General features: G+C 42.2%; 1 protein-coding gene across 2 annotated transcripts in view; it reads right to left on the bottom strand.

The window, feature by feature from the left end:
- TMPRSS2 (transmembrane serine protease 2) overlaps nucleotides 1-26,035 on the bottom strand; it is a 341,947-nt gene that overhangs the window by 285,190 nt on the left and 30,722 nt on the right. The window contains exon 2 of one of the 2 annotated variants that reach the window (XM_078656813.1): nucleotides 6,046-6,174. The gene's annotated coding sequence lies outside the window, so the exon portion shown is untranslated. Of the gene's footprint in view, nucleotides 1-1,225; nucleotides 1,300-6,045; nucleotides 6,175-26,035 lie in introns of those variants that run through there. The other variant, XM_078656814.1, reaches the window with a different exon arrangement.

Here is a 26,035-nt window from a genome sequence, read left to right as displayed (position 1 = left end):
GTATTACGTCTCCCTCAATGTCTGCGCTGCTCTGTCTCGCCGTGTGCTTCTGTGCTCCCCATGTTGCTTTGAAAGCTTCCAAAAACCTACTTGTTTACTCATTGAACATTTTCATTTTCACTTTGCGTTCATAGCATCATCACACCTGGTGACCAAACCAGCCGCCATGCTTTAAAAATTACTTATTCATCCATTCTAGACACACCTTCAAGTTCTGTAACAATGTTTCTACAAAAATAAAAGCACTGTACCCCACCCCAAAAGAGGCAGAAGTTCAGCAATATGACCAAAGATGCACCCAGACCAAAACACAACCTACCCTTTGAGCCGAATACAGAACACTAAAGATGGGGGGATTACTTCAAAAAGGCCATTGTAATTCTAAGAGAAACTTACGCCTAGAAAATGCAATAAAGGAAAAAGTGTGCAAAATGTGTTTAATACATGTGCACATGTATATTGTGTGCCAAACAGACCACATATGAGGTGCACATGGTCCTGGAGTGAGATGGGAATGTTTGTAAAAAGTATTCCACAATTTTCCCAACCATCAGTATGTCTACACGCATTAGCCAACAACGTAGAACATTATACGGCACCGGAATATATACCATAAAGTGTTCACATACACATCACTTGTCATGCATTGGATTGGGATGTAGGACAATATCTAAAACCTCCGAAGCCATAACCTCTCCTTCCCAATCACAGCTGTTCAGCACTCCAGGGCCAGACCCATCTCTTCCAAGATGAAATTCAGCTAGATCACCCTGGCTGGAATGAAATGCAAAACCTGTTGATTATAAGACTCTTCATTTGGAAAATCTGCCTTGAAAGGTTTGGCTGCTCACTACCTCTGATGGACAAAGGGGACTCAGCAGCAACAACTCCTTGTCTCTGAAACCACGAATTTCAAAATGTATCTTCCTCATGAAGGAATCGCTGGTGCTTCAGCAAACCTCTGGCACACCCTTTCTGCACCTCTAGGGGCCCAATCAAAGCTTTCCTTCAAGCCACTGCTAGAAACTCATCTGTTCCTTCTTCACAAGCTTTGGAAATCGAAGCCACCCTGTCTACTTCCTATTTCTTCAACCCCTCCCTGTTCTTGCCTTGTCTCCTAAATGTTCATTACACTTTTTCCTGCAAAGCTTAACGCGTGGAAATACCTTTGAATAACACCTGTGCTACAGAAGAAAGTTAAATAAATGAATGCACATGCATTTACCATGCAAGTCCTGGTGCACACACGCTTCTCCATCTCGGTCTGAGTGGATTCCAGATTGGTCGGACCCAGCACCTGACTCACCACGACCAACTCCCTCTGCTGCGACTGGCTCAGGGGAGCACCGGGGCTAAGCAACAGCGTTACATAAACAACACTTACTGGAAGGGCAGGAGGGGTGTGACCCAGGCCAGGAGCCAGGCTCCTGGAGCTAATGTTTCCTTCTTTTACCACTGGCAATCTGAAAGAATGTCACCTCCACCAATGCTTCAATAGAGGCAGTCTTTGCCTTAATAATGTAAATGATTGACGTGCAAGGGGTGGTGTGTACAAAGGAGTGTGAGCTGGTCCAGGCGTCAGGGTAAACAATGCAGCCATGTCCACACCTGCTCAAAGATGCTCTGCTGATGTGTGCACAGGTGGAGAGCAGCTTCACCACACCTCTCAGCAAACCCTGGAGAGCACAGAAAGCACACAGCAAAGAAAGCATGCATCTATTCTTAAGGGACATTGGGTCTGGATCACGAAGGTATTAATGAGTATGGTAAAAGGTACTAGGAGAGTACTCTTTTATGCACCCTGACAGCGGGTACAGTCCTTTCCATTAGTAATATTGCATGAATATTTTAATTTAATTTCCTTTTTTAGATGATATGCAGCCGACGCACAAAGGCAAAAGTAATGGTTTACATACTCTTGCATGCCTTTGTGAGCTGACCAAATATATACATTTTCAGATACAATATAGCATATATTCTTTAGGGAATCACAAGCAAAACATCATATAGAAATTAAAAAATACCACAACTAAGTAAATGCAATTAAGCACATATAAATGCCCAAGTATACAGTAATCCGCCCCAGTTTAACACTGTATTGCTTTAGTTCCCAACAGCTGGCGTAAGAGTGCCTTCATGCCCATGTTGTGTCTTACTGAAGTACTCAACAGCTGGTGTAAGAGTGCATTCATGCCCGTCTTACTGAAGTACTCAACAGCTGGTGTGAGAGTGTATTCATGCCCATGTTGTGTCTTTCCGAAGTACTCAACAGCTGGTGTAAGAGTGCATTCATGCCCATCTGGTGTCTTACCGAAGTAGCCAACAGATGGTGTAAGAGTTCATCATGCCCATGTTGTCCCTTACTGAAGCACTCAACTGCTGGTGTGGGAGTGTATTCATGCCCATGTTGTGTCTTACTGAAGTACTCAACAGCTGGTGTGGGAGTGTATTCATGTCCATGTTGTGTCTTTCCGAAGTACTCAACAGCTGGTGTGGGTGTGTATTCATGCAAATATTGTCCCTTACCGAAATAGTTAACAGATGGTGTAAGAGTGCATTCATGCATATGTTGTCCCTTACCTAAGCACTCAACAGCTGGTGTGAGAGTGTATTAATGCATATGATGTCTCTTACCGAAGTACTCAACAGCTGGTGTGGGAGTGTATTCATGCATATGTTGACTCTTACCGAAGTACTCAACAGCTGGTGTGAGAGTGTATTAATGCATATGATGTCTCTTACCGAAGTACTCAACAGCTGGTGTGGGAGTGTATTCATGCATATGTTGACTCTTACCGAAGTACTCAACAGCTGGTGTGGGAGTGTATTCATGCATATGTTGTCTCTTACCGAAGTACTCAACAGCTGGTGTGGGAGTGTATTCATGCCCATGTTGTGTCTTACTGAAGTACTCAACAGCTGGTGTAAGAGTGCATTCATGCCCATGTAGTGTCTTTCCGAAGTACTCAACAGCTGGTGTGGGTGTGTATTCATGCAAATATTGTCCCTTACCGAAATAGTTAACAGATGGTGTAAGAGTGCATTCATGCCCATGTTGTCCCTTACCGAAGAACTCAACTGCTGGTGTGGGAGTGCATTCATGCATATGTTGTCCCTTACCTAAGTACTCAGCAGCTGGTGTGGGAGTGTATTCATGCATATGTTGTCTCTTACCGAAGTACTCAACAGCTGGTGTGGGAGTGTATTGATGCATATGTTGTCTCTTACCGAAGTACTCAACAGCTGGTGTGGGAGTGTATTCATGCATATGTTGTCTCTTACCAAAGTACTCAACAGCTGGTGTGGGAGTGTATTCATGCATATGTTGACTCTTACCGAAGTACTCAACAGCTGGTGTGGGAGTGTATTCATGCATATGTTGTCTCTTACCGAAGTACTCAACAGCTGGTGTGGGAGTGTATTCATGCATATGTTGTCTCTTACCAAAGTACTCAACAGCTGGTGTGGGAGTGTATTCATTCCCTGCTGTGTCTTACTAAAGTACTTAACAGCTGGTTTGAGAGTGTATTCATGCCCATGTTGCCAGGAGGGACCCCTGCTGTGTATTTTATCTGGAGCTCTCGGACAAGAGTACTGTGCTGGAGGGGATCCCTGCATTACGCCACAGACTCAATAGCTGGTATAGGAGTGTTTTCATGGCCCTGTTGTGTCTTCAGTGGCAGCTCCTCTGATATGGCGGGGGAGCGTTGTCCCACTGTGCAAAAAGGAGTTGTTATTGTAATTTTATTTTTCCTATTGCATACAGTCAGTGGACTGTGTGCAGTGTGGGGCTGGCCAGAACATGGGAGGAATGGTTTGCACTCCCAAAGTATGCATGAAATGTTTGGCAGGCCCTCTTGGGCCGACCAAACAGCTCATGTGCACTCTTCATGTTCCTACCAGGCTGCATTACACAGCCTGGTGAGGAACATGCGCAGGCTCTCTGTTCAAGTCTGATCGCCGATCCACGGTGCTCAGACCAATGACACTGCTGCATTGCAGCGTTGTGAGTGGCTCAGGGGGGCCTGTGTGCTGGGTGCTTCCTGCTGCTGGCCAGACTGCAGAGTAAGAAGGAAGAGAACGGAGGGGAGGCAGCGGCCGGCCGGCCGCTCTAACGTAAGTGTTTTTAAAAAAAATAATTAATTCCCGCCCCACCACCCCATCCGGTAGCAACTGCTAGCTACTCTGTGTCTTACCGAAGTACTCAATAGCTGGTGTAAGAGTGCATTCAGTGACATATCCAGGTAAAAAAGGCTATGTAATTTACCTATTGGACAGTTGGATTATATAGCTAAATAAGGGCCAGAATAAGCGTGTTTTATCTTCTTTACAGGGAGTGGTCTGAAAATTATTAACCTCCTGTGCCCGAAAATCCAGCCTATTTCGCCTAACACTTGAGCTTATTTTCTCAAGACGTTTCAGGTACATTATGCGGGATATGATATCTTGTTTATGGTAAACTGAGATCAGCTAGTAAGTCCCCCTTGATAACTCATGGAAATATAGCGATCTGTTCAAATGTGATTTGGAACTATATGAGCGATGACAAGTTGCTAGTCTATCCCATCACTAAAGGAACCTGGAACTAATATAAAGCTCCACCATAGGCCTATGATTATATAGATTAGTGATTTAAAAATATGCTATATTCTGAAAATGCCAGGTCAGATATCTAACTCTGCCGTGGCCATGATTTATAACAAATACAATAAAGGTTCTAATCTACTCCCACTATAGGATCAATATCTCTGGAGTCCAGTCAATGAAAGTTAAAAAGATTAACCTCCCAGCGCAGCAGATCCAACCATACGCCTGTGGTTTTCCTTAATAGAAAAATATACAGGTAAATATCATTGAATATGTTTTACAAAACAAGCCAATAACCACCCTTCAATTCTCTCTATATAAAACAAGGAACTCAGTTCTCGGTCTATAGCTGAGACCCGCAATTAATATTGAGGAAAAATATAACAACGTGTCTTCTAGAATTTTGGGCCTTACTTTAATAAACTGGTCATGTGTGTACAAGAATGAAAGTGTGTATATAGTTTTAATGAAATGTATGTATGAACTATTGTAATGAAATACGCTCTACGGTTCATTTAGCCTAGGCTATCATTATGCCTTTTATAGATTCCACGGAATAGGGAATCTACCCCAGGGAGTGTCTCTATGAAGTTTGACATTGCACAGCTACAAAGGGTCAACATCATGTGTATCGTCCCTATATCCAATGTGTGTTTAAAATGTTAAAACGAACTGGAACAATGAAAAGTATATGTTGTACATATATATCTGTTTGATAGATATTGCATATATATATAGAACAGAAAATTGAGACCTTTTTGCTTTCTATTTTTCAGATTTTATACCTGTGTCCCTCCCAGTATACTGCCCCTAGCCCTGACGAAGGTGTGGCCTCATCGGCCTGTCACCGAAACGCGCGTCGGCTTATGTTCCCAGGAATACGGTTCTTTGTCCTAAATACATCAGGACCCGTAGTAAAAGTCATCTGCCTGGAATAACATCCCGATCCATGCAACATATTGATTTTCTATGTGTTGCACACGCCAGGATTAGAAGAATGAATGGAAGAATGAAAGTTGAATGGTAGAATGAGGTAGAGTGAGAATACATATAAGTAAGTGTGATAGTGTGTTTGAAATGTGGTTGGTACTGGGTAGGTCTTAATGTAGTATTATTTCCCCATTCCGTTGTTGTTCCTATATCAGTGTTTGTCTTTTTTATGCTCTAAATGTATCACGTGAAACTAAAGTACAATTCACCTTTTATAATTTTTTGTTACCTCAATTCTAAGAAAAATATATCTAAAAGAAATAAAAACATATATATTTCCAATATGTTCTGTAGAGTCTACTTGGATTGACCTTGTGTTTGTTGTGTGCAGTGTCAGCTTCTAGGTTAAATCACCCCTTTTTATATACCTTTTGGACCCTCTAGCAAGGGCCATTATATCCCTAGGCAGGGTGCTTTCTTTTGTTCTATTCACAGTAAGAGTGCATTCATGCCCATATTGTGTCTTACCGATAGATGATTTGATATTTTGCCTGATCTTTGCACGCATCAGGATCAACCGGCGAGCAGGAGCAGTGTCATGATATTGGATCCCGGTCCCAATGTTTCAGAAGCATTGGGTCCAAAGTGTAGTGATACCTGGAATTAACACAAAAACAGGGAGTGGATCAAATATCAAGAACTTTACCAATTTCAAGCAGCAGATGTGTAAAGTCACATTAAGGGGTCTATTACGATGGCGGGCGGGCGGACAGAAACGGCAAATGGGACCACCCGCTATATGTGCGGTGGTCCCACGATTCCAATTAGGATGCACCCGCCACACTGGCGGACGCATCCCTCATTTTTCACATTGCGGTGGGCGGTAAAATAGGTACCCCCCATGTTTTCTCCCACCCTCCCGGCATCCTGGGGGCCTGCAACAGGCCCCCAACTGCGAACACCGCATGCCTTTTAGTGGCGGCAACGCCGCCACGGAAAGGCTGCTCTCCGCCTGCAGTGTAATATGGATGGCGGTGTCTTGCAGACACCGCCACCATATTCAACCCCTTTTCTGCCCGGTCAACTTATCGACGGGCGGAAAAGCGGCAGACGGTCTTCCCATCTGCCACGGTACCTCGCCATAATAATATGTTGGGGGTAATTGGCATGCGGGTGGTGTGTTATGGCGGGCGGATTGCCACCGCCACTATACTAATAGACCCCTAAGTGTGGTCCGTAGTCCAATAAAGAACTCTCTTGTCATCTTCCTGTGACCATTATGTGCTTCCTTCACCACCAGAATGGAATTATTAAGCAAATGATTTATGTTCTCTATGAATATATATTATTTCAATACTAAAGTTTATTTTTTTCCACACAGTCAAGTACGTTTGAGGAGATTACTCTACTATTCTTTAGGAAACCCCATCACAACAAGTTAAGCTCCTTTCTCCTTGTGCCCTCATGACCTGTAGACTAAGGTTGTTTAGATGGCATTTCATTCCTCTCCCTTTGTAGATGGCAATTCCTTAAGATCTATTGTATTGTAATGTCATTCAAGATTCCATTCCAAGCTTATTGAACGGTCACTGAAGGTTGATGGAGATGCAGTTTATGTTGAAGTGGGATTCAACTTTGCTTGAGGGTATCAGTGGCTCCAGCCTATTGTCCAAATGGTGTTCTTTTTGTGTTTCTGGCACTGCGATGTTCTGGTTTCTTCTACCTATACCGTCTTGCCCCTTTACCGTTCAGGGTGTTCCTCAAAAGGTTTGTTATTTTGGCGGATGGTCTTCTGCATCTATATCACCTCTTCCTTTGGACTCTGCTGTTATTTCTACTCTGATCATACACAGAGTTTTTTCTTTCCATTCTTGCAACAATTTCTAACTACCTTTTGCCTTTCAGTCCTGAATGATCTTCCAAGACTTGTACACAGATTCTACCAATGCAGATTTACTATAATGTAATATATCTCACTCAAATATTCTTTACTCTCCCTCCCTACCAACCACTTTTCACTTATTTCCCTTTTTTCATTCTTAACACATATTCCAGGTATACCATTTGATCGCCCAATTGCTTTCCTCTCACCCTTCATATCTTTGGGTCCATTGGATTTGTATATGATATCTATATAACATTTCGAAAATATTCTCCATTCTTCCTTTCCAGTCTACCAAAGCCCTCATATTTAATCTTCTGCTAAGCTACCTAGAAGAGCATTCCTCCATCCTTTTCACATCTTTATTCCTCTCTGATAGATAGGTATATTCCCTTTAACTGATTTTTTTCTGCTCAACTTTCATCTACTCATACATCTGTCTGCTTGGTCTATTCCAGTACTGACTGCAATTCCATCTGCCTGGTATGGGCCTTCAGAATGGAGGACTCCCCACCCTGACTATCTGATTAGAAATGTTAAGATCCCCCTAATCACATAAAGCGGCATTAAACTGCTTCAGTGGCCTTGATGTGCAGCAACAATCGCAAGGACCTCTGCTTCCAGCATCAGTCAGCAAAAAGCACACTGGAAGAAATGTGCCAACGCAAGGATTAGCAATGATAGACATGTGAGGTTGCACAAACTGGGGTTATCCTGGAACCAGAACTGCACCACATCACAGTTTGGTGTAAGAGAGAGTAGGCAACTGACCCAGGAAAATCTGTACCGTTCCCTCTAGAAACCTAGGGGGTCATTAGGATGGCGGGTGGGGGTCCCGTGGGCCAATTAGGATGCGCCCGCCACAGTGGCGAGTGCATCCTGCATTCAGCGCTGACCCTGTTGCCCCATGGGAACAGTCCAGTCCGAACTACAATGGATGCTTGTTTCCGTTCTGGGAAGGACATGGCTTTTGTAGTTCGGACTGGACTGTTCCCATGGGGCAACAGGGTCAGCGCTGATTTGCATATCGCCATTGTCTAACCCAGGGTGGTGTGGAGTGGAAAAACGATGGATTTGGGCCCAGATCTTTTGACTGGGGTGAATGTGTGACATTGATCCACATTCTGTCCATCATTGTTGTGTTTGCAGTTACCGCTCTAAGTGTACTGGGGATGCTCAGACGTGAGTCCCAGACACTCCACACCACTGGAATGAAGCTAGCCGGGCTGATGAGAGGTGTTACCTCGAAACCGGGCCGGTCCTCGGATGCTTGTTTCCGTTCTGGGAAGGACATGGCTTTTGTAGTTCGGACTGGACTGTTCCCATGGGGCAACAGGGTCAGCGCTGATTTGCATATCGCCATTGTCTAACCCAGGGTGGTGTGGAGTGGAAAAACGATGGATTTGGGCCCAGATCTTTTGACTGGGGTGAATGTGTGACATTGATCCACATTCTGTCCATCATTGTTGTGTTTGCAGTTCCAGTACTTCAAAACTTGTAGACACCATTGAGCACAAGTTACAAATCAACAGTTTACGTTTTCAATTCACCCAAAAATTTAAAATTCAGCATGCAAATACTGATAGTGGAGAAGTACGAATTTGTATCTGATGCATTGTAGCATGTTAGGGATCATACATGCATGAACCCCAGATCATGCCTAAATGAGTCCTAGGCATGTGATGATGAGCATTATAAACTTGAATAATCGTTGACTCTCCATAACTCAACGAGCATAATGTGCATGTGCACGAACACAGTGCATTTGGTTTGAGCCTTCGCCTATTCCAAGCAACGAATAGGAAAGAAGCTTCCCTCAACATGGCAGCCAACATGCACTGCTTGTCTTCCAATATAACCATTATGCTTACATCATTATCTCCTAGTTCTCCTGGCATAACCTCATTCTCCCTAAACCTGAGTGTGCTATATATGCCCACAGCTGAGATTTTTATGAGTACGCTAAAGGGAAACTTACTTTCTTTATTTTCCATTTTCATGTGGAGCCTTCCCTTCCACATGACTCACTGTAAACAGATGGTGTCCAATGAGCTTTATCACATTTCCAGCACCACCCAGGAGGTTCATCCAAGTCTAATTTAAAAGCCCAGAAAGAGGTTTATGAAAAAGGCATTTAGGATGTTGCTGAATGTCCACAACCGTGCGACTCTGGGCGTTTATCTGATTTGCATAGACTACCCCTCTCAGGAGAACACAACCCAGGTGTGACTTACAGGAACGGATACAACTGCATACATGGGAGAAACTTTACCATGCTACATTAGTTCATGGAAATTTGTAATGATCTTGCGTTTGTGAATCAGGATAGGATTTTGCGAACAAAACAATCCATTGTTCGTGCGTGTAGGCTTACCTGCTGCAGGCAAAAGCTTTTGGGAATGTGCCAAAGTATGCTGCCTACATATTAAGGTACAGAGTAAAAGCCTAAATTAGTATACATTTATTTTCTATTTGATTGAGCAAGAATTTGCAAGAGGCAGTTTTATGAGAGATGATCCAGAAAAAATATTAAATACGGTCATTAGCAAAGCTGAAGAATTAGCATTATATATTGCTATTCTCCATTTCTATACATAGGACTGCCCTTTAATAAACATATTGTATAATACCTTACACCATTCGAGTAATAAATTAGCAAGAAGCATCACCTGTGAATTGCCCGAGTGAAGAGCCCCAAATCAGGGTGAAACCTGTCTTGGGTTGTTTGTCTCTGGGTCCAGGGAGGACCTGGCCTATAAGTTTGAGTGGGTCTGTTCCCATTGGAGCAGGGTTAGGACTGATTTGCATATGGCTGCTCCCAAATTGAGGTGTCATGGGGCGAAAGAATGATGGACTAGAATGCCACCTGGAGTGATTGCCAGTGGTTAGTCACATCGCAAGCATTCCTCCAATAACATTGTGTGCCTTTCGATTGACAAGCTTAACCTCAAGACAAAGGCAAAAAACTTAAATTTCTCAAAGCCATGAGATATCAAGTACTGTTGAGATTCTTGGATCGAAAATAATGTTGTGGACCAGATTTAATGTACTTTAGGCAAACACACATTATTTAACAGAGTCATGTTAAGCTCAACTACTAGATAGCAGAAACATCAAGACATATTCCACCATGTTTGTGGTTTCAAATGATTTTATACACAGTACATATGTATAAGTAACTTAAAGTTTGTTTCTCACACAGTCTTCTTTAAATGGCCCCAGGCCTGTGCCAAAGAATTTGCACAGGGTGCCTTTTTGAGCATCCTGGGACTGATTTTGGGCTAACTGCCCTCATCAGCCAGGCTAGCTTGAATCCAGTGTCTAAAAAGTTTCAGCACTCCATCAATCATCTCCTTGTGTATGCTTTGTTCACCCTTAAGTTGGCAGGGTATGCCCAGACGTGGATTCCTTGCTCACTTTGCCACATGATTCAAGCTAGACTGGCTGATGAGGGCTGTTAGCCCGAAACTGGTCCGAGGATGCTTGTTTCCGGTCCAGGGAAGACATGGCTTGGCAGTTCGGTCTGGACTGTTCCCATGAGGCACAGGGTCAAGACTGATTTGCATATAGCTGTGTCTGAACTGGGGTGGCAAAGTGAGCTAAAGAACGATTATGGATTCAACCTAGATCTGTGACTGTGGGTGAGTGTCTAGAAAGTTTCAGCGCTCCGTCCATCATCTCCTTGTGTTTGCTAGGTTACAAATAAAGACAAGGCGCTAGAAAGGAGGGACTAACAAGGCGATCAAGGAATCAGAAGACAGCATTTATGAAGGACAAAGACGCAAACCAATGAAGAAAATGGGCAGAGAGTGGGAGTAGCTTCACATCTCTTACTCAATACTACATGCCTCACAGAGCAGCGCATGCGCGCTGCCCTGGCTCGACATAACAAGGGGTATCAATTCTTGCAACTGTAAGGACCCAGAAGGAAGAAGCTGTTTGTCACTGGTTATAGAATATAACTTTTTCAACACTCGTGTTAGCACAGCACAGCATAACAGATGTGCCGTAGTAATCACTGGAATTCAGGCCACTGTCCAAAGTATGAATGACTGAGTTCAGTTACGTAGATGACGACCTTTGCCCATTACCAGGATGGAAGAGGGACAAATGTTTAAACAGTGTAAACAGGACAAGGACTGAACTCACAAAAATTCACGGGGTAGCAACGTTTTTAACTGTAAGATACATGCTTTCATGACGCTTGTTGCAACAAAAAAGCGGAGTACAACATTCCAAAGAGAGATATTTCTGAAAGTGTCAAACTGAATTCTTCACCAGTGTATATTGAGTCAACTATATTCACTGGGTTCCAGAGCACTTTGTGAAGGTCTAAAGAATACAGAAAATATTATACAGACATATACAAGATAAATATTATATATATATATATATATATATATATATATATATATATATATATATATATATATATATATATATTACCTACTGGCGGTTGCCAGTAGGTATATATAGTTAGGATTTTTTCCTATGGGATTTTTCAAAATTCTATGTTGAATAACTTTGGCGTTGATGGACGGAATTGGCTGAAATTTACCTGAAAATGGCACATTTACTCTTCGGTCCTTCCCTGAAAGTTTGGGGGGGATTCGTCAAGCGGGGCCGAGAAAAAAGGGGGGTCCCAAAACGTGTTTTCCCCATGTTAATTTCCATAGGGCGGTTGGACTCACTTTTAGCCCGAACGGCTGAATGGATTTCCACCAAACATGGCAAAATTGTAGGGACTGGTACCCCGATGTGCCTTTGCTATGTCTCAAGATATATGCTCCAGTGGTTTTTACGAAAATTAACTTTGAAAAAATATATATTGGGCTACATTGGGCTATATATATGTTAGAGCCCAAATGTAGCCCAATGTAGCCCAATGTAGCCCAATGTAGCCCAAAGATGACCACCAGAGACAAAAATAACCAAATGTAGCCCAACTATCAGCCAGATGTAGCCCAACTATAGCCCAATGACAGAATGTCCCAGAGTGTTCTAAAGAACAACTAGAGCGCTAACAGTCTTACTTAAGACAAAAGTATGGCACACCTGAAGTCATCTTGATTGGAATAAAGTGTTAACACTTAAAACATTTAATTTGCAAAGGAACAAAATGAGGGGGTTCATTTTGCCATAGAAATTATGATTAGTGCTGAAGAAAGAAAAATTAGGGCACATTTTCAGTGACTTCTCAAATCCTCTTATATTTCATTAAACAAATTCTGATATGCAGTCTCCCAAGATGGACACCAGAGACAAAAGAGCCCAAATGTAGCCCAAATATCAGCCAGATGTAGCCCAACTATAGCCCAATGACAGAATGACCCAGAGTGTTCTAAAGAACAACTAGAACGCTAACAGTCTTACTTATGACAAAAGTATGGCACACCTGAAGTCATCTTGATTGGAATAAAGTGGTAACACTTAATACATTTAATTTGAAAAGGAACAAAATGAGGGGTTTCATTTTGCCATAGAAATTGTATATATATATATATATATATATATATATATATATATATATATATATATATATATATATATATATATATATATATATATATATATATATATATATATATATATATTACCTACTGGCGGTCGCCAGTAGGTACATATAGTTAGGATTTTTTCCTATGGGATTTTTCAAAATTCCATGTTGAATAACTTTGGCGTTGATGGACGGAATTGGCTGAAATTTTCCTGAAGATGGCACATTTACTCTCCGGTCCTTCCCTGAAAGTTTGGGGGGGATTCGTCAAGCGGGGGCCGAGAAAAAAGGGGGGTCCCAAAATGTGTTTTCCCCATGCAATTTTCCATAGGGCGGTTGGACTCACTTTTAGCCCGAACGGCTGAATGGATTTCCACCAAACTTGGCAAAATTGTAGGGACTGTTAGCCCGATGTGCCTTTGCTAGGTCTCAAGATATGCGGTCCAGTGGATTTTGAGAAATTAAGGTTCAAAAAAATATATATATCTATGGCAGCTTACCCGTGAGCTTACCGGTGCGCTTACGGTACGTGCACGTACGCGTACGGTACGCGTACCTCTAGTGCACGAGCTGCATGCTGATTGGCTGCCAATGTCTGTCAACACTCCAAAACAGAAACTGTTGGCAGCCATCTTGTGCCTCGGTAGACTGAGGCACAGGAAAGCAGAAAAACAAACGTGTAGAACTCAAAAAGGGGACAGGGTAGAAGCACCCTGACCCCCTAGACCTGCTCAGGGGGTCCCACAAGGACCCCCAAGGCAAAAATAATTTTTTTATTTTTTAAAAAAGTCACGGGGTACGCGTACCGTACGCGTACCTGACGCGCACGGTACGCGTACCCCGACTTTAAAAAAAAAAAAAAAAAATTGTCTTTGGGGTCTTTGTGGGACCCCCTGAGCAGGCCTAGGGGGTCAGGGTGATTCTACTCTGGCCCCTTTGTGAGTTTCACACCTTTGTTTCACTGCTTTATTGTGCCTTGGTTCTAACAAGGCGCCAAGATGGCTGCCAACACTTCCTGGTTTTGAGTGTTGACAGACAGTGGCAGCCAATCAGCATGCCTTCCCGAGAAAGCTGCATGGTCATTGGCTGTCAACACTTCTAACCAGGAGGTGTTGGCATCTATCTTGTGCTAGTGTTGACAGACAGTGACAGCCAATCAGCATGCCTTCCAGAGAAAGCTGCATGCTCATTGGCTGTCAACACTTCTAACCAGGAAGTGTTGGCATCCATCTTGGGTCTTAGTAGACTGTGGCACAAGAAAGCAGAAAAAAAACGTGTAGAACACAAAAAGGGGGCAGGGTAGAAACACCCTGACACCTTAGGGCTGCTCAGGTGGTCCCACTAGGATATTAATATATTTAAACGTTATCCGCTAATGGAATTAGCATTTAACAAACCTTTGAAATTCACTGAAAAAAACATAGGTTTCAGGCCTTATATAGTTAGGAATTAGCATTTAAAAAACCTTTGAAATTTACTGAAAAAACCATAGGTTTCAGGCCTTATATAGTTAGGAATTAGTATTTAAAAAACCTTGCGAATTCACTGAAAAAACCATAGGTTTCAGGCCTTATATAGTTAGGAAATAGCATTTAAAAAACCTTTGAAATTCACTGAAAAAACCATAGGTTTCAGGCCTTACATAGTTAGGAATTAGCATTAAAAAAACGTTTGAATATATAAAAACATTATCCGCTAATAGAATTAGCATTCAAAAAACCTTTGAAATTCACAGAAAAAACCATAGGTTTGAGACCATATATAGTTAGGTATTTGCATTTACAAAACCTTGAAAATTCAATGAAAAAACCATAGGTTTGAGACCATATATAGTTAGGTGAATATTTTAATCATACAAAACCAATGAAATTCCCATATATAGTTAGTTGCACTAACTATATATTTCGCGCACCCGCAATCCACTGCTGATGATGTCACATATTACATCATTCATGACATGGTCAGTGACATCACTGATGACATTACTGATGACATCTCAAATGACATCACTGATGACATCACTGATGACATCTCAAATGACATCACTGATCACATCACTGATGACATCTCATTTGACATCATTGATCACATCACTGATGACATCATTCATGTGCTAATACGATGAACCTCTTCAGACTCTAATATAACCTTAGATACACTCAGTGTATACAGACACTCACACACTATCACTCATCCATGGAGTTACTCACACACCTCGTCAGTCATGCAAAGAATCAATCTCACCTCCATTTCCTCAACTATACAGTTATACACACCTTACTTATTCAAACATATACTAACACATATTTACTCTCTTATACAATCCCTGATACAAGTTCACAATGATCCATACAGCCACTCACACATTCACTGGCTCTCATGCACAGTTATTTATATATGCCAACTCTCACATGTACTGTGTTTTACATATGTACTTACTATGACATGTAGCATTGAGATATCCATTCACTCATCAATACACTCATGCACACAGTCAACCGCCCATGTAGCTGTTTCCACATGCACTCTTGAACTCATACACTTAGTGAATCAACTGCTCACACATCTATGCACAGAGTCACACACCTCCCAGCCACCCCCACACACACTCAATCTCCCATACAAATACTTGGGCAACCAATCAATAACACATATAGCCTCTCGTATAGCTAATGATCAACACATGCAGCAGTTTACACCACAACAGACATACTGATGCACACATTCAGACAGTTTAATCACTAACCCATGCATTTAGTACGACACATTTATTCACTCACTCATACAGTCAGTCACACACCTACTAAATCCTTCATAGAGACACTTATACATCCACTCATTCTTCAATATGTAAAACATATTTAAACTTTACAGAAACACACAGTCACTGGATGATGTCATCAGTGGTGTCATCAGTGATGTCATTTGAGATGTCATAAGTGATGTCATCAGTGATGTCATTTGAGATGTCATCAGTGATGTCATTTGAGATGTCATCAGTGATGTAATATGTGACATCATCAGCAGTGGATTGCGGGTGCGCGAAATATATAGTTAGTGCAACTAACTATATATGGGAATTTCATTGGTTTTGTATGATTAAAATATTCACCTAACTATATATGGTCTCAAACCTATGGTTTTTTCATTGAATATATATATATATATATATACACACACACACACACACACACACACACACGCGCTGTACAGGTTTCATAAAGACTTCCAATAATGGTGAATATTATTCTAAATTTAGTGAAAGAGAAACAGGTCAGAATTTGAAGTGGGAAGGAATGAAAGAGGGATTGAGCTTTCATTTGAGGTCTGGCATTAGCCAATGCCTTTTGCTTCTCAAATAAAATCTTTACCAAATACAGGTTCATGCAGACAGGGACTTTCAGTCAACCGCATTCATCCTTTAGTGTTTTGTTGTGTCAGTCACAGTTTTCTTCTGCCCACCAGAGCATACGTCACAGGGCAATGGATCCGCCCACTTCAGCCATTGGTTCCCTTTTCTGTGACTAATGGCATTCTTCCCAAGCACAATGTCACCATATGTACACAAATGGTCCTCTTCTGTGCCAGGAACTGGTGGAACAATCATTCATTGTTTAAAAATAGTTTTTTCCTTTTTCTTATTTTTGTTTTGCTAGCGCCTGGCAGCTTCCCAGACGTCATTACCAGGCGCCTGCTGTTGTTTACAGTACCACATATCCCTCAGGGGCACTGCAGGCATAGCTCACCTTTAAATGGGAATTCAAAGATAGCCACCTGAGCATGCGTGCACACGTACAAGCAGCTATCTCAGACCAAATCAGGTGGGAGAGCTTTCAGCATTGCGTCTGCGAAGCTCTGGAACAGTCTCCCTACCCACACCAGACAGTCTGAAGAGCCGATGCAGTTCAGGAAAAGAGTCAAAACCTGGATCTTTCTGACTTATCATTGTACTTAGCCTACCCTGAGCAACTATCGGTTGTCCATCTACGGTTGTACCTGAGCACACGTCTCATAGCGGCAGGACACCCTTTGGGTGACAGTTCGCGCTCTTCCAGTGCTTTGTACAATACAATACAATACTTATTTTTTTGTGAAGTCTTATTGTAACAATTCAAAGAAGGCTTTCATTGAGCATCCTTACACTTACACATGGGCAGGTATCCATATTGTATTGTTTTTTAATAAAGTATCGAAAAAATTATTTTAAAAAATATCATCCAGTGCGACTGCATGCGTGTGAAGGCACATGTGGCCATCTTGTTACTTTTTTTTGTTACTTTAATAAAAACATCCTAACATAGCCATCTGCAAATGCATTTGCCATGCATGCACAGGTGGCTATTTTACAAATATTACGAGGGTTTTTAAGAAAGTATAACAACATCTGTTAAAATATGGTCACTAACGCAAATACACGTGTGACCAGCTTGGATTAAAACATTTTTTTTTTACCAAAAGCCATGGAAGTCCAGCAATGCAACACATTTATCCACTATTTCAAAGTCAACAGAGAGGCTTGACTGGATGGTCCTGAACCAAGATCCTAAGTCAAGAATTGCCAACACACTATCCTGTTTATGATATATCTATTTTATAAAGTGGAATGAATCCCACCTAAAGGTGTATCTCGGTGCTCGGGCTCCTCATGTGTTGCATCTGCTCTTTAAAGTAGCCAGGTTTCTAGCAATCTCTTGAATTGAGTGAAGTCCACACAGCTACCAAGATAGACAGAAAGTTGGTTCCATGCCCTCAGAGCAGTATAAGTAAAAGCTCTGCCCTATATCTTGAGGGTGGTACCGGCTTGTTGGGCTTGTTGATCGTTACTTTATTTCACATTATTTGAATGCCTAAAATTACAGTCATGAACTAAAATATGTTATTCCATTAAAATCCCTCTAAAAAACATACATCATTTTAAAAGAAGTACATTTTACATTCATATGTTTAAAATGACAACCAAAGTTACACAAGTGTTTAAACATCTAAAGCGATAAAGGTCTGCGCTTTGCCACCGCCCATAAAAAGGATGCCACAGCATTTCATACAAAGGGATCTGGCAGCTGTTGAATAAAGTGCAGTGCAAGTCTATATTGGACAAATTTCTCACACATGCAATAGAACGGGTGCCGCCAGGACGCGCAATGGTTTTTCTTCTCAAAAAGACATGGGGAAAACACACACGTGTTCTGCCCATTCTTCACCATCGCTCTGACCAAATACTTTACCGCATTCTGGTTTGACATTTACTACGTAGAACTTTAATTGACTATCATTTGGACTCCTATTCATCCCCGACTCGTGGCACTATTCCGTTGTGATATTAGAACTAAGCCCACCTAATCAGACCCGTTTTTCATCATTTTGACGTGTGCTGATTGCCGGGTTGGAATTATCACCGGCTTTCCGAATACAATACACTACCAAGACTCCTTGCAGACTAAGTTTGCTGTCTTGTACAATTGTGTACTAGCTGGGTTGGAATTATCACAGGTTTTGGGACTTTACTATGTTCACGCAACTTTCTACAGCCCTGAAGAGTCGTGGGATGACTTTTCCCTGACAAAACACGTGTCGTCGGCTGGTTACGTTTCTAAAACGAATAAAGAATATCCAGTATCACTCAAGAACGCTGTACATATTGCTTACCTCTACTCTTGTATCTACTTGTTTCAATTTTTATGCGTGCACAGGATAAAGCTGTGTTGGACAAATTTGTTTTTGCGAAGCATAGGTACTAACAAAGTTTTCCTTTGAGGACCATAAAATGTACAGAAGAAAAAAATATGTAAAGTTGATTGTGCTGTTCTCACGTCACAGGGACATGGCAGTAGGTCATTCACTGAGTAAATATCAGCCGGGAAAGCAAACATTAGAGGGATATAATTAAAACTAAATCTAATCAATGTAAACCGGTGCTGAGGGTCCTGTACAAATGACACATACCATTTTAATATGTCTATGACTGGTGGGAGCAAGCTATAGGCAAGTACTGTAGGTTTTGTTTTATTCCTTTCCCATCTCTCCCCAACGGCTTTTGCTAAAAATATATATATATTTTTGTTTTAGGGAAATTAGCAAATAAGCTCAGTGTATCAAATAAAGGACAAAGTCCCAATGCAGAGGAACCCTCCTTCACATACTTTATCCCTGGAATCCTATGTGCATGATCCAGCTTTAAACAGTCCCTCAGGATTGCCTGCTTTAGTGGTACACACTCTCTTCTCAATATTGATAGCCATGATATTAGAGGTGCTAATCTAATTACATTCTCAAGATATGGTCCAACTCCGTGTCTGCAGAATAGTTTGCACAAGCTCGAGGTAGTGACAAGATGTTCTTACAAATGTCATCCTCCACACACTGAAGTGGCCTTAAATCTATTGTGCCTCATATTGCTGCCCCATTAATTGTGTTTGCCCTTGCTTTCGCGCGGTAGATATTTAACGATTCTGAGATCCCAATTTTTTTTAGAGCTTTGCAAGGGCCATATGTCATTTTCCAAGAGGCTCTTCGGGGGTCGTGGAGCTGCAGCTCGGATTCCTTTCTGGGGAAGGAGGGATGGAGAGAGCTCGGATAGCTTGGGCAGCTGGGATGAGTTTTACAAGGATAAAGTAGAAAGTGAGGAGCAGGGGGCTGTTTCAGAGTTTCTCTCGAGAAAGAAGGCGAAGGGAAAAGGTGGCAGCAGCAGGAACATGCGCCTAATACAGGTAAGGTGCGGGGGGGGGGGAGGTTACCCCTCTAATTAACCCAATTACCCTGAAGGGGCAAAAAGGTGGAGACAGCTTGAATTATCACATTAGTTCCATTTTTGGATAAAAAGACTGAGGAGCTAGGAAGTGTAAGAAATATATACTGAGAAGCACAACAGATAAGGGGCATGAAAAGGCGTTGATTACCCCAGAAACGAAATTAGCAAAAACTAATATATTACAGTGTACTAAGGTCACCCTAGGGGAGCAGGTTCTAAAGGGGGAAGGAGGAGGTGGAAGTGGTAAAGGAACAAGATTAAAAAAAGGGGTAGTGACCCAAGGTCAGAAGCTAAAGTTTACCCCCTCGCTTCAAACGTTCTTTTTTAAAGTAATGCCAAAAACGCTGGTCCTGAAAATGGGAGAAGGGAAACAGCGGGAGCCTCAGGATGTAAATGTAAATGTAAATGTATTGCGACTTATATAGCGCACGTATCACCCGAAGGCATCAAGGCGCTTGCCTTGGGAACCCGTCCTGGTTTTTCCCCGTGAGATAACCCCTACTGGGTATCCCCAGGGTGAAAGCCAAGCATCCCGCAGCGGGTGGGCCGCCGTAGTGGAGATTAAGCAACTATTGCCCAGAGTTGCAGCGTGGGACCCCATGATTAGAATAGGCACCGAGGCGAGAATTATCGAGTCCGTGGACATTTTGGGCTCAGGACCCTGCCGCGTTGGGAATTGAACCCTGGTCCTGGGCCAGACCTCTGCATCAGGGTCTGCCGCTCTAATCAGTGAGCCACACTCCAACAACTGAGAAAGAAGGTGGTAGAAGTACATAGTCCTAAATCTAACTGGGACATGTTAAAGTTGGGAGGGTCGGACCAGTTCCGTCCAAATTCCAAGTCCTGACAGTAGAAGAATGTATCACTTCAGAGGAGGGTGAACAAAATGCATTAGCAGGTGAAACCAACTTGGAGGTAGGGGAGATAAACTCAGCAGTACAGGGAGGAAGGTCGGAAATGTATGCACCACAACAGCGAGTGTCAGAATTGATCCAGTCATTAACTATGGAGATAAGGAGCAGATTTGAAACATCAGAAGCAACCCAAAAAGATATGTCTGGCTTGTGACAACTTGGAAAAAATGTTTGCTGGCCTTACTGTTAGGACTCAAGTGCTGGAATCCGCTGTTAAAGACTTAACCCTGCAAGCAGGAGTAAACAAGGATTAGACTTCTTAAAGAAAGCGGGGCAGGTGTGCAGGAAAAACTGGAGTCACTAGAAAATAATCAAAGAAGAAACAATTGTGCCTGTTGAAAATTCCTGAAGGGGCAGAAGGGGATAACTTGAAAAACTTTGTAGCAAAACTGATTAAAGCTGGGAAACAAGTGGATTGCTCTGAGCAGGACATTATTGACGGGATTTAGAGGATACACAGAGAGCCCTTTAGGTTAAACCCCAATCGTGTGAAGCCCAGAAACATTTTCGTGAATTTCCTAACATACAAAATGAAAGAAGAAATTCTCGCTAAGGCATTAAAATGAAGTTCCTTAAGGTTGATGGAATAAACTTTGAGATAAGGTCAGACATTTCCCAGATTACTGAAAATAAGCAATGGGATTTAGGGAAAATGTTGGAACCATTGAGACAGTTAGGTGCTACGGCACAGCTAAAACTCCCCGCTACACTGCGGGTAATGTATTAAAATAAAATGCAGGATTTCAGGAGAGTTGAGGAAGTGGAGGAATTCATGAAATCTATCTCTAGAGAAGATGCCACATAAAGGTAGGTCGGGGCTCTATGAGTGCTTCATTGTATCTTGTCTCCTCCACCGTACCACCCCCTTTTTGTTTGGATGGCGAAACAGGCATTTGTTTGTTAATTATGTATTAAATTTTTTGTTTGTATGGGCACATTGATTCACTTATAGGTGGTATGTTGTATGTGGTATGTTGTAAGAAATAGGCATACGTCCCCCAATCTTTATCACAGTTTTCTTAAGAAGGTACGTCCCGCCTCAGTGGCCCTATCGGTGTAGGCCATGAGGAAGGAAGGAGGTAGGGTTCTCCAGGATAAGGGGAGGGAAGATAGGTAGTTTTAAGGGTAGGGGCACTGCGTGGGGACCGTACAAGGGCGAAAATATATAAAAATATTCTTGTCCTCATTTACTAGAAGATTGGTTATGGAGCTTCCGCTTCAGGGAAAGGTTTGAATAGGGAAATGGTAGAGATCGGAAAATTAGAGTAAGACTACTGTCATGGGATGTAAGTGGTCTAAGAGTGAAAGGAAAAAGAGAGAAGATCTTGCAGTATCTGAAAGATGTTTCAGCTCAGATCATCATTCTACAAGAAACGCACCTAACAGAGGGGGAAATGAAGAAGGTATTTAAAGCTAGAAGTTGGGTGCAAAAGGTAGTGTGCACTACCCAACAGTTGACGATAAGGGGGGTGGCAAGTTTGTTAACAAAAAATCAATACATTTCGATAGAGAATAGCACAGTAGATAGAGGAGGCAGATGGGCCATTGTAAAGCTTAAAATCTATAATCAAGGGCATAATGTGGTCAGATATTACTGACCCTATATTGATGATATGAAGCGATTTGGGGGGCTGTTGACAGAATTACTGAATTTTATGGATCCTCTCATTCTGGCTAGCGATTTTAATGTGTTTCTAGATAATTTGTTGGATCGCTCTGTGAACAGCTGGACAGCTGGTCAGTTATAAATAGTAATAGACAGTAAGTAAGATGTGGTCATTAATTAAAGTCTCCATGGCAAATACAGACACCCATCGAGGATTGATTTTTCCTTAGTGGATCAAGGGCTCAGAGATTATGTGGAAAAAAATCACACACGTGTGGGCCCATTTTTCAGACCATTCGGCAGTTTCTTTGATCCTATCAGTATTCACTGGAGTACCACAAAGAAGGTGTCCTATGAATCGCACTCTGTTGCTAGAAAAGGCAGTGATAGAAGCACTTAAAATAGAGTCCGAGGAATTTTTTGCCTTAAATATGGATAGTGCGCCAGCAGGCGTAGTATGGGATGCACACAAGGCATTTTTGAGGGGAAGAATAACTAGTCTACACGTACTGAAAAGGAAAGAGTTTATCGTGGAAGTTTGTTAGAAAGCCATATTCAACAGCAGGAGCAAGAGCTTTTAGAGGTGATCAGGGAAAGCGAGGAATCATCTCTACAAGCTTATCTACAAGCTGTTCTGTCCGGTTTAGAAGAAGACAGGGTAAGGAACAGATGGCAGGCGAGTACAATTACTCACTTTGAGTGTGGAGAGGATTGTGGAAAGTTGTTAGCATGGAAAGCGAAGGAGGATCAAGCAAGGACTTTTTTTTAAAGAGGTTAGGTGCGAGATGACGGGTAATACTCTTACTGGCGAGTAAAGAAATTGAGGAAACCTTTCAAAATTATTCTGGAGAGTTATACCAGGAGGAACTGGCAGTCACGGAGGGAGAAGTCAAGGCATGGCTGGGACAGGATGTTCCCCAGGGTATCTCTCAAATCAGTAGCACAGTGATAAATAACAACATAGCGACTATAGAGATAATAAATGCAATAAAGGTAGGGAAGTCGGGTAAGTAGGACCAGATAGGTTGCCTCTAGAATTATATAAATATTAAATATTGGAAGAAGTCCTCTTGCTACATTTCACAAAGTTGTTTCCTGAATTTTTTGAGAAGGGAGCAGAATGGCCAGCATCATGGGATAAGGCCATGCTCACATTAATTCTGAAACAGGGAAGGCTTTGAATTTATGTGAATCTTATAGGCCCATCTCTTTATTAAATTGCGATTAAAAGCTCTTCGCAAAAATTCTGGTAGAGAGACTCAACAGGGTGGTAGGGGGGTCTCCTAAATACAGACTAGAAGGAGTTTGTAAGAGGCACAGGGATCCAAGAACTGACTTTTAACCTAATAGGGGCATATCTTCCACCTATAAACTTCCCTTAGCAGTTATTACACTGGACGCTACTAAAGCCTTTGATCGGGTAAATTGGGCTTACCTGCTTAAAATTTTACAATCTTGGCGGAAACGTTTGCAGGACCCTGGCCATAATATACAGAAAACCACGGGCCAGAGTTTTGATAAATGGATATCTTTCCATGCCCTTTAGTATTTCAAGAGGGACAAGGCAGGGATGCCCTTTATCTCCTCTCCTTTTTAATAAATAAATTGAAACTTTGGCAGTTAAGATTAGGAAAGAGAGTCGTATACTCCCTTTTAGATATAAGGAGTGGGAGAAAAAGGTGGCTTTATATGCAGATGATTTGTTGGTATTTACATCAGATTTAGAGACAACAGTCCCTCTATTATATGACTTAACTTTATAATGTAACCGAATTGCTGGGTCTTCAGTAAATAGGGCAAAAATAGAGGCTATGGCTTGGAACTTGGAGTCAAACTCAAACATCTGCAAAAAGGAGATGAGATACCTAGATATAAAGATCATTCAGCACATCAAGGACCTCCCTGAAATCTAATTACTCAATGCAATGAAAGAAGCCAGAAATGTGATGCTAAGATGGTCTCATCTTCCATTGACAATTATAAGAAAAGTTAATTAGTGCAAATGATAATTCTTCCGAAGTTTAATTTCCTTTTCCAGACGATTCCATGTTTATTTAAGGTAGATTTGTTGAAGAAGTTACAGGTTCAAATTATTAGTTTAATATGGGACTTAAAAGGCCCCTGAATTGCCTGAAAAAACTACGCAGAAGGATAGAAAAGGGGGACTTATGTCTGGCAGATTTAACCTAGTATGCCTAGGCCAAACTTTTAAGGAACGGGAAGAGGTTACGAACTCAACCAGACAATTTGGTGCATGTTGTTAGATATTAACCCCTTCACTGCAGGGGGTTCCCCCCCCCGCTGGGGGGGGGGGGGGAAGGGGACCGTGCGCGGCGCCGCTGTGCTTGTGACGAGCTCAGCTCATCATGAGGCACAGTGGAGCTGAACTCATGACGAGCTGAGCTCGTCAAAGCCACACCAGTTTTGGAACGTTCAGCACAGCGGGGAAATTATCCCCGCGTGCGAACGTTCCAATGGCCGTGACGAGCTCAGCTCGTCATGAGTGCAGCTTCACTGTGCCTCACGACGAGCTGAGCTCGTCACAAGCATTCAAGGGGTTAAATGAGGAAAGCAGGGTTTTATGTACAAGTTTGGCGACCCCAAATACTTCAAAAGAGTGCGCCCTAAAACTTTACAGAGTATGGCGGAACGTTGGTCTAAGATTAGAAAGGAGGTCAAACTTACATATGACAGCAGGTGGGCGCCAATATGGAGCACCCCAGGATTACCTGAATGGACGAACGATACTCTGGCTAGCCCGCTAAGGGAGTCAGGATTGCAGAGATGGGGGGATGTGGTAGAAGAAGGTTATTTGGTATCCTGGGATAAAATGGGTGAGGTGTGCAATAATAAAATCTCTAGGTTTAAATACTTCCAAGTGAGAGGTTGATTTCAGTCATCTAGGGAGGAGATAGGCTCATCAAATCACTTGGAAGATGGTTTAAAGGGTGAGGCGCCAAAGAAGAAGGAAGTGACGAGGTGGTACTGGCTATTGGTGGAACTACCAGAGGGCATCTTCAAACTTCCAACTGACCGATGGGGAAAGAGCTTGCCAAAGATACAGTTGGAAGACCTATGGCAAGTATCTTTTAACTTTCTTTACTCCACGGTACATCCCGACAATTTAACCGCATGCGTGCGGGCGGAATTCCGCCCGTACGCTGGGTTTTTAAAAAGCGCACTTTATGTGACGAGCTGGGCTCGTCATGAGCGTCGAAGGGGTTAAGAAGCAACCACATCTTCTGTCTTCATAGAGAATATTGGACACCGTACAGATTATCCAAGCTGGTGAAGGGAAGAACGTCAAGTAGTGTAAAATGTAGCCAAGAGAAAGCAGGAAATATTCACATGTTCCTGGAGTGTCCTGTGATTCACAAATTTTGGGAAGATGTAAGTAGAGATATTTCAGCTATACTGGACACAGACCTCCAGGTAAGTCTGCCTCTTGTATTTTTTGGGTTATCATCTGTGAATGCCGAATTTACCAATGAGGAAATAAAGTTGGTCTTTTATCTGATTCTCTTGGCGTGAAGAGAGATATGTAAGAAATGGATTAGTAATTTGCCCCCAAATGAAATAGATTGGATAAAAGCGGTTAAAAGCATAATATGTCTGGGTAGAGTATTAGAAAGAAAAAGGATTACATTTGGACTCCAGCTCTAAAGTGCTTAGATTTTTAATGAAAGGAGGAGTTAAGGGAAGGGTTTGGTTCAATGATTGTGCCTTTTTCTTTATGGTCTCATAATTCTTTTGGATGATCTGCAGTTCGGCCGGCTTCGGGCCAGGGCAGAGAAATAAGGGAGAACTGTATGGGACAATAAGATCCTTGGTATAAATAAATAGCTCTGGTAGGCGCTAGAATAGGGGGGCC

This window comes from Lissotriton helveticus, chromosome 8, assembly GCF_964261635.1.
Source record: "Lissotriton helveticus chromosome 8, aLisHel1.1, whole genome shotgun sequence".
NCBI lineage: Eukaryota > Metazoa > Chordata > Amphibia > Caudata > Salamandridae > Lissotriton > Lissotriton helveticus.
This window is presented reverse-complemented; position numbering and strand designations above follow the sequence as displayed.